Source organism: Danio rerio, chromosome 9 (genome assembly GCF_049306965.1).
Source record: "Danio rerio strain Tuebingen ecotype United States chromosome 9, GRCz12tu, whole genome shotgun sequence".
In the NCBI taxonomy this organism is placed as follows: Eukaryota; Metazoa; Chordata; class Actinopteri; order Cypriniformes; family Danionidae; genus Danio; species Danio rerio.
The window spans coordinates 28027507-28046981 of NC_133184.1; the positions used below are offsets into that span (position 1 = coordinate 28027507).

General features: G+C 33.7%; 1 protein-coding gene across 14 annotated transcripts in view; it reads left to right on the forward strand.

Moving 5' to 3' along the window:
- LOC141376138 (uncharacterized) overlaps positions 1-19475 on the forward strand; it is a 1104960-nt gene that overhangs the window by 268074 nt on the left and 817411 nt on the right. Inside the window, exon 8 of one of the 14 annotated variants that reach the window (XR_012385406.1) lies at positions 10502-10677. The exons of the other annotated variants lie outside the window; for them this stretch is intronic. The gene's annotated coding sequence lies outside the window, so the exon portion shown is untranslated. Of the gene's footprint in view, positions 1-10501; positions 10678-19475 lie in introns of those variants that run through there. 14 annotated transcript variants of the gene reach the window in all.

The window sequence follows — 19475 nt, forward strand, 5'->3', positions numbered from 1 at the left end:
GTCTGTCCGTTCATTCATTCATTCATTCATTCATTCATTCATTCATTCATTCATTCATTCATTCATTCATTCATTCATTTGTTTGTTTGTTTGTTCAATTGTTGTTTTCCAATATCCTTCTTTGTGTGTTCATCCATCTATCTATCCATCTATCTATCTGTCTGTCTGTTAATCCGTCTGTCCGTCTTTCCATCCATCTATCTATCCACCCATCCATCCATCTTTTTGTCTATCTAGCTATGCTTCATACTTGGTCCACCTATCTATTTGTCATATTTTGTTTGTTAATTTTACCATTATTGGTCAACAATATTTTTTTCCACAATTATAGAGTAGTTCAATGCTATAAAAAACTATGTGGTAAGCCGACAAAGAGCACACTGTATGTTCCAGAGCACAATTAAAGTTTCAAATGGTATTCGTGTAGACATTGCCTGCATGCGGTAGACAAAACATTAGCAGAAATAAAGTTTAGTGGCTGACATACAGAAACCACAGAAACCAAAGAGCATCTAGTCTCCTGGTGTCAAAGCCATACTGTGTTCAGGACAGCTCTGATTCAGGATCGGTGTGAAAGTTACGCTATTGCTTTCATGCCAAAGTCATTATAGAGAAACCACGGGTGCTGTTTAACATTTTGGCTAAGCGCATGCTGGTGTAAATTTGATATAAATCCAATATAATCCACTTTAGATAGATCAACATTGAAGTGTGAGTATGTGTCTGTGTTTTGAATGATCTTCAACTCTGAGGTGGTTAGAATAATTTACCACAAAATACATTTTCAGTCCTGATTTATTCATCTTTGTCAATCTATACCAGTTGTTGTTTTAATAACAACCGCACATGTGTATATCTTTTTAATACATCATCAGAGACCCTTGTTTGTGTAATACTAAAAAGGCAGAAATGTTGACCTGTACTTTGTATTATTGGTCATACTAAAATAGGCAAAGTAAAAGGACTGGACGATTAATCGAACAGAAATCGAAATCGAGATTCATAACCTATAATCTGTCTAATTTTTTCAGGTCAATTTTTTTCAATTACTTTCCCTACTGCGTGTGTCACTTAACCCAGCTCTGTTAAGACTGATTTTTACTTCTGCGTTGAGTGCACGCGTATGGTGCACATACTCGTGCACCTTTCAAAAAATTTAACTACCTGTCCCGAAGGCACATAGCACAAGCTTTGATTGATCGGTTTAATAATGGTGACTAGCATGGCCAGTGCAGATTAATTCAGTTGTTTAACATTGATGTTCAATAACTAATCATAGATAGTAGATAGTGTGTGCTTTCTTCAATTAATTTAAAATCAAGTAATGCACGCTTTATTCAAAAATCTCTCACTGGTAATATGTGAACATATTTACTGTACAGTGAACTATGAGGGCAAAAAAAAAATGGATTAAATAATCGTTCATTAATCGTAATCGAGTCAAAATGTTCAATAAATCGAGATTTAGATTTTAGGCCAAATCGCCCAGCCCTAAGAAGCAGATAAAGTGTTATACTGAATGTTATAGAGAAAAAAATCCATTTTAAATTGAAGCAGGACACATTCTAATGTTGATAGATAGATCAAGGATGAATAGATGGAAAGACAGACGGACGGATGGATGGATGGATGGATGGATGGATGGATGGATGGATGGATAAAGCCGGATAAATGAACAGACAAATGGAAACAGAAAAAAAGGATATTGGTAACAATATCCAAAATTAATAAATGAATGAATAAATTAATGAATGAATGAAAACACAGATAGCCAATGGATGGAAACAAAAATAGACAGAGACAGACAGACAGACAGACAGGCATACAGACAGACAGACAGACGGACGGGTGGATGGATGGATGGATGGACGGACGAACAGACAGACAGACAGACAGACAGACAGACAGACAGACAGACAGATAGATAGATAGATAGATAGATAGATAGATAGATAGATAGATAGATAGATATTAAGCTTCAAAATGTGTGCATTCTACAGCAAACAGTATGTGTGTAACATTTGTTTTTTAAATAAAAATGTGAAATGAATTCTTCATATATAATATTCACATATAGCTAAACTTTTTGGTTGTTGCTGTTGTTGAATTATAAAAATTCTGAATTCTTATTTGTTTACGTGTATGTTTAATAGTTTCTATAATACTTAATGTAAACTATAGAACCAGCATTAAAATGAGACAAATATGTCCACTTAGTTAGTGTGAGGAAAGAGTTGGTGCACTTAAATCTTACAAAGAAAAAAAAAATCACAGTAATTGTCCTGAGCATTTCTCTCTCCCAGTCCCTTCTTATTTCCTGTTTCCTGCTGTCTTTCTTTTTTCTTTCGCCTGAAAACACACAAACGGGCTTGTACCGTGTGGAGAAACTGCTGAGGTTTACTGGTAAGAATGTGAGGGTACCGTTATGCAGCGTCTGACGCTTTGGCGCGCCGCAGGAGAACAGCATATTTACTTTTAAATCCAGTTCAAAGGGATCAAGTCAGCAGCACCAGGGCTTTGTCCCGAGGCTGGAAAGACTTGCTTTGATGCGTTCCAAGGAATGATGATACGTCCTTAAAATTATGTGCGGGCTTGTGTGCGATGCCAAACGCACCAGTTAAAGCAGGTTGATGTATGTCTGATTGGCATGTCGGTATGTGCACAATGCATGTTTGGCAACAGACTGAATGATAATCGGTAGTTTTCTCATCATCACTGAAGCTTTCCAGAGAAATGGCTTTCTTCTGAGAGTCATCAGGAAGGGACGAGGAGTGACCCATTGCTCTTTTTATATTAGTCCACGGGAGTGCCACCGCAGTCATTTCTCATTTGCCACAGAGGGTGGAAACGTGTTTCACAGCTGAGACATTGAGAGTGTGTTTTACTGCTTTCACAACAGCTCCGGTTTTAAAGAGACCCTTGCTGGAACAATAGCAGTGGTCAGCGGAGGAACAAAACTCATTCATCAGTGCAGTATGACAGCTATGCAGATCAGATATTATAACTGCAGGCAGATGTATGTTTGTATGTATGTATGTTGAAAAAATTATTCTGCAAAATTGTTGCAAACAATTTATGTGGGTTGATTTTAAACCAACAAATTGAATTTTGTAATGTTCAAATTTATTTTGTTTGGTTAAAATTCAGAAAAATAAGTAGTTTACAACCGTTTAGTAAATCTAAGCAATCATCTTTGAATCATTTTCCTCAGTGTATATATGTACTGTATGTACCCAAAAAGAGTTTGGGGTCAGTTTTTTTTTTTTTTTTTAATAAAGAATTATATAGGGCAGGAGTGTCCAAACTCGGTCCTGGAGGGCCGGTGTCCTGCATATTTTAGTTCTAACCCCACTTAAACACACCTGAACCAGCTAATCAAGCTCTTTCTATGTAAACTAGAAACTTCCAGGGTGGTGTGTTGAAGAAAGTTGGAGCTAAAGTATGCAGAACACCGGCCCTACAGGACTGAGTTTGGACACCCTTTGGATATGCAGAGTTAATGGTTCTTTCCATACCAATAAACTTCCGGTGAGCGGTTAATGTGACTTTTTTCTATTTTTTTTACAGTTTCTTTTACAGCATCAATGTTGTAATGCAATTAAAATATAATTAGGTAAATAGACTTTGGCATTTATTCAGTTCTTTAAGAGTAAAACGAGATGAAAAGCCGTGCATGCGACCGTCAGGGTTAGTGCAGAAGCTCCATTGAATATACCGGGGTAAAATAAATGATCTCACTCAGCCAGTGGAGATTGTTGATTCTTAAAGAAAATAGACCCTATACATGCTGATTTTGCAATGGCATACAATGTACATCGCTCGACCAGGTTACTGGCAAATTAAAAGTCCTTCTGCATACTTCCGCATATACCCTAATATGTTCATCAAGGCGACATTTATCAAATGTAAAAGAAAATGTTAAATATTTATTATTATTATTATAAATTTTATGTTAATTCAATGTAGTTTCAAATGAAATTATTACTTCAGTCATTATTGCTTTTATTGCTATTAAATTAATAATAATAACAATAATAATAATAATAATAATAATAATAATAATAATAATAATAATAATAATAATAATAATAATAGTAATATTTATAATAATAATACTTATTGAGATTAGATTGATTTATGAAGTATCGTATGACTCGTATTTTATTTGATTAACTATTTAAAAACTACTTTTGAACAGTTATTTTTTTTATGCAATTCACTATTTTACTATTTTTACTGTATTTTAAATAAAAAATCCAGCTTTGGTAAGCAGAATAAGCTAATTTAAAAAAAAATTAAAAGCCTACTGACCCCAACATGTTGACCGGTAGTATGTACTTATGTGCAGCTTTTGTGATGTAAGTATCTATTAATTAACAATGTAATTAAATTAGTAATTCATTTATTAAGTACACAAACACACAGTTAAAGTCAGAATTATTCACCCTCCTGTTAAATTTGAATTATTTTATTCTTTTTATACTATAAGATTTTCCCAACACATTTCTAAACATAATAGTTTCAATAACTTATTTTTAATAACTGATTTATATTATCTTTGCCATGATGACAGTAAATAATATTTAACTAGCTTTTTTTCGAGATAGCATTCAGCTTAAAGTGCAAGGCTAACTGGATTAATTAGTTTAATTAGGGAAGTTAGGGTAATTAGGCAAGTCATTGTATAACAGTGGTTATTCTGTAGCCAATTGAAGAAAAAATGCTTAAGGGGCTAAAATTATTGTCCTTAAAATGATTACATTTTTATTTAAAGTAAAAAAAAAAAGCTTTTATTCTAGCCAAAGTAAAACAATTTTTTTTAGAAGAAGACACATGCAGATATATCCTGTACAAATAAATATACCATAAATAATGTGTGTTGCAACCATTTAATGAGTAATAGGAATTTATAGTCTCAGAGTAAAGAATTGTTTGTGTGTTTGCAACACATGCATACAAAATGAACTGAATTATGACTATTAATTGGTCTCAGTAGCTAGCTAATTGTCCTAATTAATACAAGGAAGAGAATTGAGTAGTGTTTAGCAGGTATGCATGAACATGCCTTAAAGCAAAAGGCATTAGCTCTTTCTAATGCTCGTTATAGCTGGATTAGTAATGGCTTAATTTAAAAAATAATAATAATTAACACATTGTCTATAGCAGAATGCTTAACGCAAACGAGTCAAACAATAGACATTTTAAACCTCATATTATTACATGACCTGTCTATGTTTGTCTCACCACATTGCATATATGATTCCACAAGCAGTTTTTCTTATATTTTTATTGTTGTTGTTGTTGTTTGTTGTTGTTATTATAAAAAGGTAGTTTTATAAGAATATCATGCATTAAGTAATCTCAACATTTGCCAGTTCCTTTAAACAAAATTCCACGAAAGTAATAGACAGTGGGTAAAGGATATAATTTTTAATGAAGGATACCATGTCAAATCTCTTTAATTCTTTGTATGATAGATCACAATGTAATGTCCTTTATGGGGTTCAACTTATAATACCCGACCGGTCTTTGCCATTTATCTGGCTGACGTATTTTTCCTAATCTATAAAACAGATTGTGAAATAATCAAAATTGTAATTGACCTCCACTAATGGTTTACAGCGCTCACATTGAAAATGACTGGGAATGTTAATAATTTAATCAATTAAGCTTATCGACCATCAATGAATCAATTTAAGCACAAATGCGTTCAGTAATTATCCCGGCAGTCGTCCAAAACCCTGTCTGTACAGTCATCCTAAGATGAGAGAGCATATTAGGGCTTGCACTACTGGCCATATTCATTTTTACCTTGTGAAAATAAAGCAGATAATAATAATAATAATTGCAGTAGTAGTAGTAATAATAATAATAATAATAATAATAATAATAATAACAATAACAATAACAATAATAATATATGGTTTACTATGTATTTATTATTATTAATGTATTATTATTATTATTATTATTATTATTATTATTATTATTATTATTATTATTATTATTAATTTATTATTATCATTATCATCATTATTATTATTATTATTATTATTATTATTATTATTATAGTTATAATATTTTATTCTAATTTTTTTTTTTCCAAAGGCATGTCTGTCAAGCATAAACTGTTATACATGCACCACAGGCTGAACATTTTAGCACACATAACTCGCTCACACATACAATCAGCGGCTCTAAATTGCAGGGCTCACAGCCGCACATAATGCCTTGACGCAATGATTTCTCGCCCAAATCCCAAGAAATGGCCAAGTTACCCACAATGCACTGGGCATAATGTGCAACTGGTAAGTACCCTGCTGTGGCTTTCACTTTAACGTTTTTAATGGCCACCATTACTCAACCATCAATTGTGAAAGTAATCCCTCCTAACCCATAAGGACAAGGTCTACAAGAACTAAAATAGTCATATTTCACACTTCCATTTATTTGTATCCCTTGATTCCTCTGCCTGATTTACCAGAGTAATGCAGAGAACGTTGCTTTAGAAGATGTTTTGACACGCATGACACAGTTCTGCTTTGTCTCCGAGGAAATGCTTAATTAGAAAAGAAGACAAGGCCATGCAACAATTCTTTTTTTTTTTTTTTTCAAGACCACTATATATAAACACAGATAATTTGGCTTCTCTAATAATCTCACTTCAGACTCAGTCATTTATTCATTTTACTGGTCACCATCTTGGAGATTTTTTAATGACTTTGAGGTTCTGGCATTCTCTTGTAAATGGCTCACCCAGTCAAGGGATAAAAGTTAATGACCAAAACATCTTATTTCCAGAGCCCTTGGTAAGGGTGGCATGTCTTTAAAAAGCACCTCAACGAGGGAGTGAGAGAGTCACACTTCTAAAACGAGAGAGTCACACATGCAGGGATTATGAAATGGAGGGATAATGAGCCCCTCCATTACTGTAAAACTGAGAACGGTTACACCTCGTAAAAACAGACAGAGCGAGAGAATGAGCGGGGACTTGATGAAAAAGAGAATGGGAGTGTGGGAGGGCAGAGGGCGGAGGGGCAGATTAGTGCCTGTTATTTACACGTTGCATCATTTAAATGGGGAAGTATGCTTCTCAGTTTCATTGCTGATAGGAGTTTTGATTTCTTGAGCAGTCAGACCGTGTTTGATGGAGAAACGAAACTCGTATCGAAGCACATGGTGTATGGATCCTCTCAGAAATTTGATGTGCGAGATGATTTCAGGTATTGCAGGGGTGCCGCTAAAGGGAGACAGGAGGGGGGTGTCAATGGGCAAGTTAGGACAATGTTAAGGGCCCTTGCACTTTGGGGTCCCTATAGATGCTATCAGGGTGCCAAACTTCCTTCTACCCCCCAGCTCTTCACCATCCCAGCTCTTCACCTTTGTCAACCCCCAACTCCAACCATCCCTCAACCCTTTTATATATATATATATATATATATATATATATATATATATATATATATATATATATATATATATATATATATATATATATATATATATGTATATATGTATGTATATATATATATATATATATATATATATATATGTATGTATGTATGTATGTATGTATGTATATATATATATATATATATATATATATATATATATATATATATATATATGTATATATATATGTATGTATGTATGTATGTATGTATATATATATATATATATATATATATATATATATATATATATATATATGTATGTATATATATATATATATATATATATATATATATATATATATATATATATATATATATATATATATATATATATATATATATATATACATACATATATATATATATATATAAAGAGTTTGGTGGCATAACGTGATAAACGCCATTTTTTGACAATTGGATTTTATTATTAGAAATCATTGTTCAGATGTATATTAATCTATGTATAAATTGCTGCCATTAATAACATTCAGAAATGTAAATTTTAGGCCTAGTACAAAATAAATTTTTTTCACAAAACGCGGTATGTGCCAGACCACTTTCTTTACAAAGTGAGATATAACAAATAGAGAGCGTTCAGGATGCTGCGCAAGCTCGGCATCCCCTGGTAAGAGAGTCATCACCGGTGAAGTGCTCCGAGTTTGCTCAGTAATGAGAGTAATGTTGGTCTGTGAATATAATTTCTGTGAATACCGAATGAGAGGATGATCACTTGCGCCAAAAGCTGTTGTGATGCACGCGACTGTTTAAAATGCGTGTGCTCTACCTGTTTCTTGCGTGAAATTGTGACTGGAAACGCAACTATAGCCACAGTGGCTGTTCAGGCCCTGATGATGTAATGATTATTATTATTATTATTATTATTACAGTGAATGAATTCATTAAATATGACGGGGCGAGGCGATCTTGTGTGGCTGACTCTGTGCAACAGAGGCAAGAACTGTGACACTCCGCCCGCTGTGATCATACAGGTTTGGTTTTCAGCAGCGGCATGGAAGGAGCCTCGACTCTTTCTGTAACAAGCTACAAGTCGTTTATCTAATTAACTTAATCTTACTTATCAAACAAAACATTGATTCACTAGCTTTTCTTAATGGTATTACAGTAGTAGAATATAGCCTAAGGTGGATATATAGCATTTTGCGAAAAAAAAAAAAAAAAAAAAGTTATTTTATGCACATTCTGACCAAAACTAACAGAATCTTATTATTATTAATCAGTCTTTGTATATACTATTCCATATATTTATGATATATTGTTTTTTTAAACAATTTAAGATGTTTGACAATGTTAAAATTAACATGTTGCATTTTGGCATGGTTTTTGACTTATTTATGAACTATTTATGGACATAAAGTTAAATAATAAATATCCTGGATTTAAAGAATATTGTGTTCCTGCCTTCACTGAGCTCAAGTAATAGTTTAATGTATAAATATTGTGAATGAACTTGACTATTGATGACTTTAATAATGTCAAATAACCAACATTTCTCAAAATGGATATATCTCGTTTTGCAATGAAACTCTACATATTATTAATATAAGTAATGCATTCACACTGAAAATAAAAAATAATAATAATATAAAACACAGTCAATGTGATGCACTTATTTGACCGATAACACTTTATTACTATATGAACTCAACGATCACAGCTTTGCTCAGGTAGTGGAAGGGAAGGAGCTATCAGTTGCCGAGACAGGATTAGTTTATTTATTTTGGATTTTGCTAGAACAATTCTCTGATGTAAGTGATTGTCACTAGGGAATGTGGGTGGAACTGATGACAAGTGGTCATTTATTGAGCTAATTTGGTAACCTTAAACGTTCTGTTTAGTGAAAACTTATTATTATTCCTTTTGGGATGACACTAAACTCATATAAATGGTTGCGTTAGGGCTGGGCAAGAAATAAAATATCACAACATAATGTTTCATATAATTCTGTATTGATAATTATTGATTTTTTTTACAATCCATCTAAGAATATCAGAATTTTTTATTTAACCACTTTATTTTAATTTACCAACATTATTAAATGAAAAAGTTTTAATAGTCAAAAGCAAACCAAAGAAATTAACAAAAATATTGTCCATTTATAGGTCTCATAATAAAATGAACATAAGTGTTAAAGAGACTCTTAAACTTGATAAATGAAAGTGTGCAATGGTAAAGTGTAAGCACTAAACAGTCTATGCAAACTTCAAAGTAGATCTACATCTGTAAGGTGTCAGTTATAATGGTACAGTAAAACTCAAACGCTGTAAACAAAACAAATTATGATAATGAAATCTGAACTTTAAAGTAAAGGAACCAACCATCATTATTCAGTTACATATTGCAACATTACAAATTGTGAAGTTGAATGCGAAATTACCTCCTATGCTAAATAATATTTCGGATGGGCTGCTAGTGGCTGGGATGAAAAAGAAAAGAAACCAAAAAGCCACTCTGACGACATCCTTACATCTTTTTTATATTTTTTTTATTTACAATCTCCTGCTGTCCTTACACTAATTTTCATATGTATTATCCTGACCTCAGGTGGCAATGATGTAACTCAACCATTCGCATCTTATGTCTAAAAGCACTTGAAACTGTGCATGGATTTCTTTATGATTTTCAATGCGCTTTGCACTCACACAACCCTGGCACCTGTGGTAACTTGGTGACCATCAGCCCTTTTCTTAGAGGAGAAAAAACGAACAAACCATTGCTTCAGCTCCGACATTTAACTAGGTGCACCTGGAAATTGCAAGCGCGTCATGTGCGTTGTTTGCACACCATGTACACATTGCTCCCTATTTGCACTCACAAGCCCTGCACCTCAATTAGAAATAACCTTAAGCTTACTGAAATATTTTAATAAAACTATAGCACTTCTAGACATGGGACAATTACCGTTTTCAAGGTATACTGTGGTTTGGAAAAGTCAAGGTTTTAAAACACACTTTTTGTTGTAACGTTCCTATGGTGTATGTACGGTTTTTCTGTTTTTTACAGTTTTCTTTTTCTTTTTTTTTTTTTAGGACAACAGTATCTCCAGCTGAAAAGATGTTCAAAGTTGCGATTTTAAATTGTAAAGAAATCTGCTTTTAAAAAATAATAAAAAAAGCAGTCAACGATGTGAATTATTTAGCCTGACATGTTTACTGTTCCAAAATAATTTAAATGTTTAAAATTAAACAAACAATAAAAAGTGTATAAACAAATCAAGGATCTGATAGTTTGATATGTTGGTTGTCTATACAAAAATGTCACTGAATCAAAAAAGTTCAGGTAAATCAAGAAAATGATAACACTGGTTAAAAGAACAAGGATCTGATATTTTGGTTGTTTACATACACACACACACACATACAAAAATGGCAGTGATTAAAATAAAATAAAATATTTTGTAAAAACAAATCAGTTAAAGCAAAAAAAAAGAAAACATAAAAAGGGCAAGGATCTAATGTTTCTCTTGTCTAAAATGAAATCTGTTGTGTTCAAGGGGACATTTAAAAAGAACCTATTTTAGAGCTGTAATCACAATACCATGGAACCGTGATATTTTTATCCAAGGTTATCATACCGTCAGAATCTTAAACCAGCCCATGCTGAAACATCATACCAAACTTTTTTTTCTTTTTTTTTCTTGATAGTGGTGTTTGCTCAATAAATACTGATATTATTTTATCAGCTCAACCCTAGGTTAAGTGTATAGGTGGGTGCATGAGTGTATAGTGTATAAGTGTATCATTTGAGATGCACTTTTAGCATGCATGACTGTCCTTAAAAAAAACACATAAAAAAACACTTTATGCTAGCAGGTTGAAATAATGTTAAATTAATATTAATATATCATTCCTTTTTTATGATCATAATTACTTTCAGATCACTGAAGTATAAGTTTAATTATTCTCTTTTAAGAAATTGTCTTTTATCAGCCTTTTTCCAATAGTTACTTTAATGCAAGTACTTGTTTTTTTTCTGGTACCATTTTAATTCTGTATGTCAACAAGGATGTCAGCCTGACACGATTGATGATAAAAAGCAGAACTAGTCAATTCTGACTGATGTCTGTGTGACTGAATGTATATCGTGCTGTCTGATAAAATACCGTTGATGTCCGCCTTGGCTTTTACCCAAGATCTCACCAGGGTCATATAACACAATCTGACAAATAACAATGGACGGAAAGATGGATGGATAGAAAGACAGATGGATGGATCAATGGAGATAACAGATTGATGAATGGATAGACAAATAGACTGACAGATTGTTCAAAGACAAATAGATAGACTGATAATACAGTAATATACAAGAAAATAGTTGAAAACTGTATTGAAATTGTACTGTATTTTTGGCAAGCTGGTTTGGATAGACAGACAGCCATATGGATGGATTGGTGTGTGAATGGATGCACAGATAGACAGTAGAATAGATGAACAGATGAATAGAAAGATGGAAAGACAGCTACGTAGATGGATAGCTGCAGCTGATAGGGTTTCTCTGCTGTAGGCGATTCTTCTTTTCTGATGCTATCATTATGTGTGATGTGTGTCCTGTTGTGCTGCTGGCTGAAGGTGTTGTGCGCTGGTGGAGAGGATGTGGGTAATTGTTCATTACTGGACTCCAGCGCAGCCACTGGCCTTCACAAACAGGTCTTTTTTTCTTTCTCTCAGGTGTTTGGAGTCTGCTGAGATGTAGCACAGGCAAAAAAATAAAATAAAAAATGCTGGTTACTACAAACAGCTATATCACTAACAACCTGCACACACTGAAAGGAGTGACCTGCAGGTCTCACCACAGACGACATCTTTCACTTCCTCCCCCTTCAAGCAAAAATATCATTAGTGGTGTTTGCAAAGGCAAGTGTTACTATTACTATTGCTCATATTTAGGGTCAGATGTGCTATTATTTCTCGCCGCATGGACACAATTTTCGCATGATTGATGGTCGAACAGAATATCTAGACTTTTATTAAAGCATTGAATTGAATCACATCTTTCCACACCGGAAAGTATCTTATCCTCTGATTTAGTTCAGTAAGCAACCATCTAGCAAACATCCTGTAAAAAAAATATATTATATTATATTATATTATATTATATTATATTATATTATATTATATTATATTATATTATATTATATTATATTATATTATATTATATTATATTATATTATTCATTCATTCATTCATTTTCTTGTCGGCTTAGAATGAACCACCAACTTATCCAGCAAGTTTTTACGCCCTTCACACACATTCACACATACTCATACACTACGGACAATTTAGCCAACCCAATACACCTGTCTTTGGACTGTGGGGGAAACTGGAGCACATGGAGGAAACCCACGCGAACGCTGGAATAACATGCAAACTCCATACAGAAACGCCAGCGAACCAGTGACCTTCTTGCTGTGAGGCGACAGCACTACCAACTGCAATACCTACCTACATATATTATATTATATTATATTATATTATATTATATTTATTATATTATCAGCATAATTTCCATCCATATGTTCAAATAGCCATCAAACAACACAGACAACTTAATTTTAGTTCAGAATTAACATGATTGAAAAAGTGTGCCTTTATTATTATTATTATTATTAATATTGTTGTTGTTGTTATTATTATTATCAGACATTCAATTGACTGTCTGATTTATAGTGAGAATACAGAACAAAAAGCAGCTTGGGCTTATAGAAATTATAATTTTGTGATGGTATACATACCTGACAAGTCTTGTTGTCAATCCCAGTTGTAATAGCCACAAATAATGACTTGACTTCTAGTTGATCTTTTGGAAAAGTGACAGAAGGTAGATTTTTTTCCAGTAAATCATCTGTTGAACTGCATCCCAATCATCACAAACACTGCAGAAGACCTATTGGTACCCACATGGGCCCAAGATTCTCATGTAATTCTGTCAAGTTTGGTGAAGGAAAAATCATGGTTTGGGGTCACATTCAGTATGGGGGTGTGCGATCAATCTGCAGAGTGGATGGCAACATCAACAGTCTGAGATATCAACACATTTGTACTGCCCATAACATTACAAACCACAGTAAAGGCCAAATTCTTCAGCAAGATAGCACTCCTCATACTTCAGCCTCCACATCAAGGTTCCTGAAAGCAAAGGAGGTCAAAGTGTTCCATGATTGGCCAGCCCAATCTCCAGACATGAACATTATTAAGCATGTCTTGGGTAAGATGAAGGAGGAGGCATTGATGATGAATCTATATAATCTTGATGAACTCTGGGAGTCCTGCAAGAGCGCTTTCTTCGCCATTCTTGTTGACTTTATTAAGTTAATTAAGTCATGGCAGAGATGTATGGATGCAGTCGCCCAAGCTTATAGGAATCACATAATATTAATTATTTTTCCACTGCACCATAACTTTATATTCTACACTGTACATTATTTCTGTTAAGTGACAAGACTTTTGTCAAAGCAAAGACAGACCTTACTGTCCTAATTAAATGGTTAAAAATCAGGCACAAACATGTTTTATTTTGGTAAAATAAGCGTAATCTTATTTTAATCTTATCTTAAAGCCTTTGCCTTTCATATAAGCCACTTCTGATACTAAATGATCTACTAGAAGTCAAATTATTATTTGTTTTTCCTAAAACTTGGATAGGTGACAAGACTTTTGTCTGGTTGTATATATAACTACAGACTAGAATGTACATACATATAATTTATTTTGAATGCAAATAAATTGCTGGTTTCCACAATACTCCTTAATGCTTAATACTCCTTTTTTTTTTACACAAAAGTGTAAAAGGATTCATCATAACACTATTAAGTTTCCCAACAAACAAAAATTAACAAGAATTGTATTGGTTTTTCTTATTTTACATAAGAAGTTTGAAAAGCAGCAAAAAAAAAGAAAGACATTGGAATGTTGCCTACAATAATTTATCTTTAAATATTGCTGCAAATTTTGTCATATTAGGTATAGCAAAAAATAATTCTAAAAAAAGTCTAGTGAAAACATTCTGTAACAACTCTTCGGACTAATTTTATTTTCTTTATAAACAAAAAAAATCAAGATTCATATTCTTCATTACTGCAGAGTCATCAACAAACATCTGTGCTCAGTTCGGATGGCTGTATGAAGACCGCATCTGTTAGCAACAGGTAATTTGGCTGTGACATTTAGATGTACCATCTCTCAAAGGCTTGACATTAATCCAGATCTGTTCATTATGAAGAGAACATCACTTCTTAACGCAATTCACTCTCAGCATGATCACCAGCAGCAAAGCTCTTATGAGGAATTCAGCATACGAGTAGCTGCAAAGTCGCAAACGAAGACAAATGTTGTTTGTTTACTTTTGTCTTTTATTCGAGCCAGCTGTTGTTTGTTGTCGATTGCGTTTCTTGCCCAAACTAAACACTAGATAATTGTGATCTGAATGCTAGTGCTACTACTGCAGAACACATGGCTCTCAGCTGGCGAATGTGCAGTGAAAGTTTATTTGATCAGAATTGATTAGTTGATGTTTTATGACGTCAATAGATTTGCATGGCCAATTTAAATTTTGGTCAATTTTAGTCAGTAATATTTATTTATAGTGAATCGATCAAATGTGAAAGTATATTTAGCATACTACATTATCTACATATAATTAAAGTAGAATTATTGTTTGTAATATAATGTGCACTTTATTCTTTATTAATAATAATATAAGTAATAAGTGCAGCTTTCTCAAGCATTACTGTGCATTCACACTGAAGGCGGCGAGCGTCAAAGTTCTCTCTGGTCACGCCCATGATTTTGTATTTAAAGGGGCCGTTGCAGCATTTTAGCAAATCAGTTGCATTCTCGCATAAAAGTATGCTTTCTAGGAAGAAAATGTTGTGTGCTTTTTATCAAAATCATTTTGCTATGCAAGATTAAGTGGTTGCGTGTGGTGTGGCTTTGCTCCACTTATCCACTATGTGTCCATTTGCCTGAAATATTCTGAAGCAGCAATACTGATTTGTACTGTAGTTATTGTGAGATTTTCAAATAATCTAACATTAATGCACATCAACTCACCAGTAACTTTTCAAAAAATATATGTCCCTGTAAGAAACATCATAAATAATTGGAAATCTGGCAACCAAAATAATCAAACCTTTGGGAACAACTGAGGTCGGAACCAAAGTTCACAGGACTGTGTTCTCTAGACTCATCTCAAGCGGTGAACTTCAACATTGCGATTACTTGCCACTAAAGCTCATTACCCAAAAATTTTATTTAATTTCAACTCTCTTTAATGCAAACACCGACAAAGTAACACCACACCGCTCCTCGCCGCCAGTTGCCATTTAAAATAAAAGCATTCTCACTACTTTAACGCTCTCACTGCATTCTGTGTGAACGCATAGTCAGAAACGTGTTCAAAATTTTACACTTTTTAAGATCTCCGTTCAGATTTTCACACTGTATTATGTATATAATAATAAAACATGCATATTACAAGTACTTACAAGTATGATAGATGGTATATAGGTCACTCGATGCACATTCATTAATATTGACTGAAATGAGAGGATAATTGCATTGTTATTATTGCATTGTGTTATTAAAGATGTTTTTTTTTTGTTTATTGGCTTTATTAACAAAAATAAATATGAACATTTAAAAACATTTTTGATCTATCAGAGAGAGAGATGCACTCTAAAATGCCTGGTTGTGTTAAATGTCAAATATGGAGAAACCTAATGTTTGGTTAATTTTTAAATTACATTTAATTTTGATAGACAAGCGGACAGACAGACAGACGGACAGACGGACAGACGGACAGACAGACAGACGGACAGACAGACAGACAGACAGATAGATAGATAGATAGATAGATAGATGGATAGATAGATAGATGGATAGATGGATAGATGGATAGCTAGATAGATAGATAGATAGATAGATAGATAGATAGATAGATAGATAGATAGATCATATACTGCATATTGTACTGCATACCGTTCTACTTTTTGGTAGTCTCTGGATGCAGTGTTGGAGGTATTGTTTCATTTGTATGTTTGCTGGACCCCAGCAGAAATCCAAATAGAGATATGAACACAATATAATAGCTCAGAATTAAGAAATGTGTTTTCTCAGGACAGCAGCAGCTCACTGGCACGGACTTGAGGTTTACTTTGCAAGCTTCTCTCTGTTCTCTGTCCTGTTATCACTATAATCAACAGCTCAAACTCAGCCAAAGCCAGACAGAGCCCCTCCAATAACCCCACTCTTCATTTTCATTTACAAATATGATAATGCTCTAATTGTGCCATCTGTTTCACATTGCTGAGCTTCTGGTACAAGCAATTTAAGTTGTGACGAACAAAGAAGAAAAGCAGACTGGAGCTTTTAACTAAACGTCACATGTTGTGTTTAATTTCATATTATGTTGTTTTTAGCTTGCAGTGTATTACGTGACATAGATTATAGTTTTGATTTTAGCAGGCACTGTTTTGGGTGTATGTATTTTTAGTTTTATATATGATTGTTAAACGTTTTATTTGTTTTATTTATTTCTTAGTGTCAGCTTTCTATCTGCATGCTTTTTTTTTTCTTGTTGCCGTTTATATGTATTTTTTCATTTCCTGTGATTGTAAAGATAAATAAATAAATGAAAATTAAAATTAAACATAAAAAAAAAAAAGTTTTACACATTTTTTCCCTGGAATCCTTTGAAACACAATTGTGTAATTATCTTTATTGCTTTTAATTACATTGACCGATATTTTTGTCAGGATATAAACCCGGTTTATGAGCAGAAAACAGTACCAGGACCACACGTGTTCAGGGGGAAAGACAGCAGGAATTTATTTGAGGTTGGTGAATGTGGATTGTTGTAACATAGCACTACATGCAAAGCGTTCTTTTGAAATTTTTTTTCTGTCACTAGGAGCTGAAAAACAAGTTATCAATGTTAGTACTTTTAATATTTATTGTATATTTATTGTATGCATAGAGTAAATATACAGTAAATATTCAAAGAAATAACATTCAGAACTTATATTATGACATTCCACAGTCTTTGAAATTTGCTATTTTAACATGAAAAAACATCTTATAATGTTTAATATATAACAGAGTGGGAGGCTTTTATTTTATTTAGTCATCAAATATGCTTGTCAGTCAAATGGATTCCACAAAATATGTCAATGTCACTGTAATGGAGGGACACAAGACAACGGAGTTGAGAATCCACATGCAGTTTGTTACAAAGGATTTTCAAGCAGGCAATGGTCAAACTAGGGATGTCTGACGTGAATCAGAAGTTTCAAAACATTGCACCGAAGCATGATCTGAAACACCCAGGTTACGTGACTAAAGTCTTTTGAGACACCAGGTTACGTGACTAAAATGTTTCGAACCACTAGGTCTGGTGTACTGTGCGCATGCACAATGTAACTTTGCTGCAAATGGCCCGAGTTTGAATCTCGACTTGTTCAAACACTCCTAAATTATGACGATCTATTTTACAAATGTTACTTTTTATGACCAAAACAAGACATATTTATCCACAAAGTGTTCATTGAGATTTCAGACCAATATTAAAACAAAACACATACAAGAAAAGAGCATTAAAAAACTAGCATCTATAGCTGCATCTCCTCCTCGAACCTTTTATCATTGTATGCTAGTCAGGAACTCCCATCGATTCATTAAATCTCTTGAAGCCTCAACTCTACAAGGTGGGGTTTAAAACCTCAATTTGCTTAACTGTTTCTTTGCTTAAGCTGTTCCAGAGCAGTACATAACAAATTTATAACAACTGTAGGACAGGCAGTATATAATTAGACAGTGCCTATGCAGGTCCAAAATGCTTACACATTGCTGAATACACACAGGATATACAGCAATGCACAAATACCTTTACATATGAAAAAATTAAAGGATTAAAATATTACAAAAATTATTAGTTTCTACATAAATATGAAAACCACTGCTCCATGCCTTTTTCATGTGGGCAGGCTTTTTTTGTTTTGTTTATTAATGACAATTTGCATTTGTATAATGTTATTATTATTATTTGTTATATGCACATTTATATTTGTTTTAATAAAAAAGTTTTGTTCATCTGTCGGGTTTTGGAGATGTACACATCACCATATGAGGCATAGGAACAGGACGTGTGTTTGAATATAACCACACTTTTTTAATATTAATCATTTGCTAGAAATAAGAGTTTTACATACATGCGCTTAACATTCATTCATTCATTTTTTTCTGGCTTAGTCCCTTTATTAATCTGTGGTTGCCATAGCGGAATTCACCGCCAAATTATCCAGCATATGTTTTATGCAGCGGATGCCCTTCCAGCTGCAACCCATTATTGAGAAACATCCATACACACTCATTCACACTCATACACCATGGTCGATTTTAGCATACCCAATTCACCTGTACCACATGTCTTTGGACTTGTGGGGGAAACCGGAGCACCCGGAGGAAACCCACGCAGACATGGGGAGAACATGCAAACTCCACACAGATATGCCAACTGACCCAACCGGAGCTTGAACCAGCGACCTTCTTGCTGTGAGGCGACCTTCTTGCTGTGAGGCGAACATGCTACCCACTGCGCCATTACACCCATAACTCCCTGCGCTTAACAAATAAAATTAAACATGTAGGCTACTGGATATGTTTACTAGAGTTCGTATAACATCATTCCCTTTACGAAAGTAAAGGAGTAAAGAGTGAAAATAAAGAATTAGAAGGTAAATAGACAGAGTAGAGGAGGCTCATTCTTTTTTCTCATGCTGCAGATGGTTTAGCTGTTTTCTTACTAGTGAAGCACTCAGTTTTTTCACTTACAAAGTCCACCATGTAAACAGCAAATTCCCCATGGGGCAATGCAACTGACTCTTAAAGGGAATGGGAGATGAGACTGATTGGTTTAATGCACATTATGCTCAACACCCATAACTCCTTAAGAGAATAAGCACCACCCTGTTAAACCATGCGCTATGGCTCAGAGCGTATTTTGCCATCC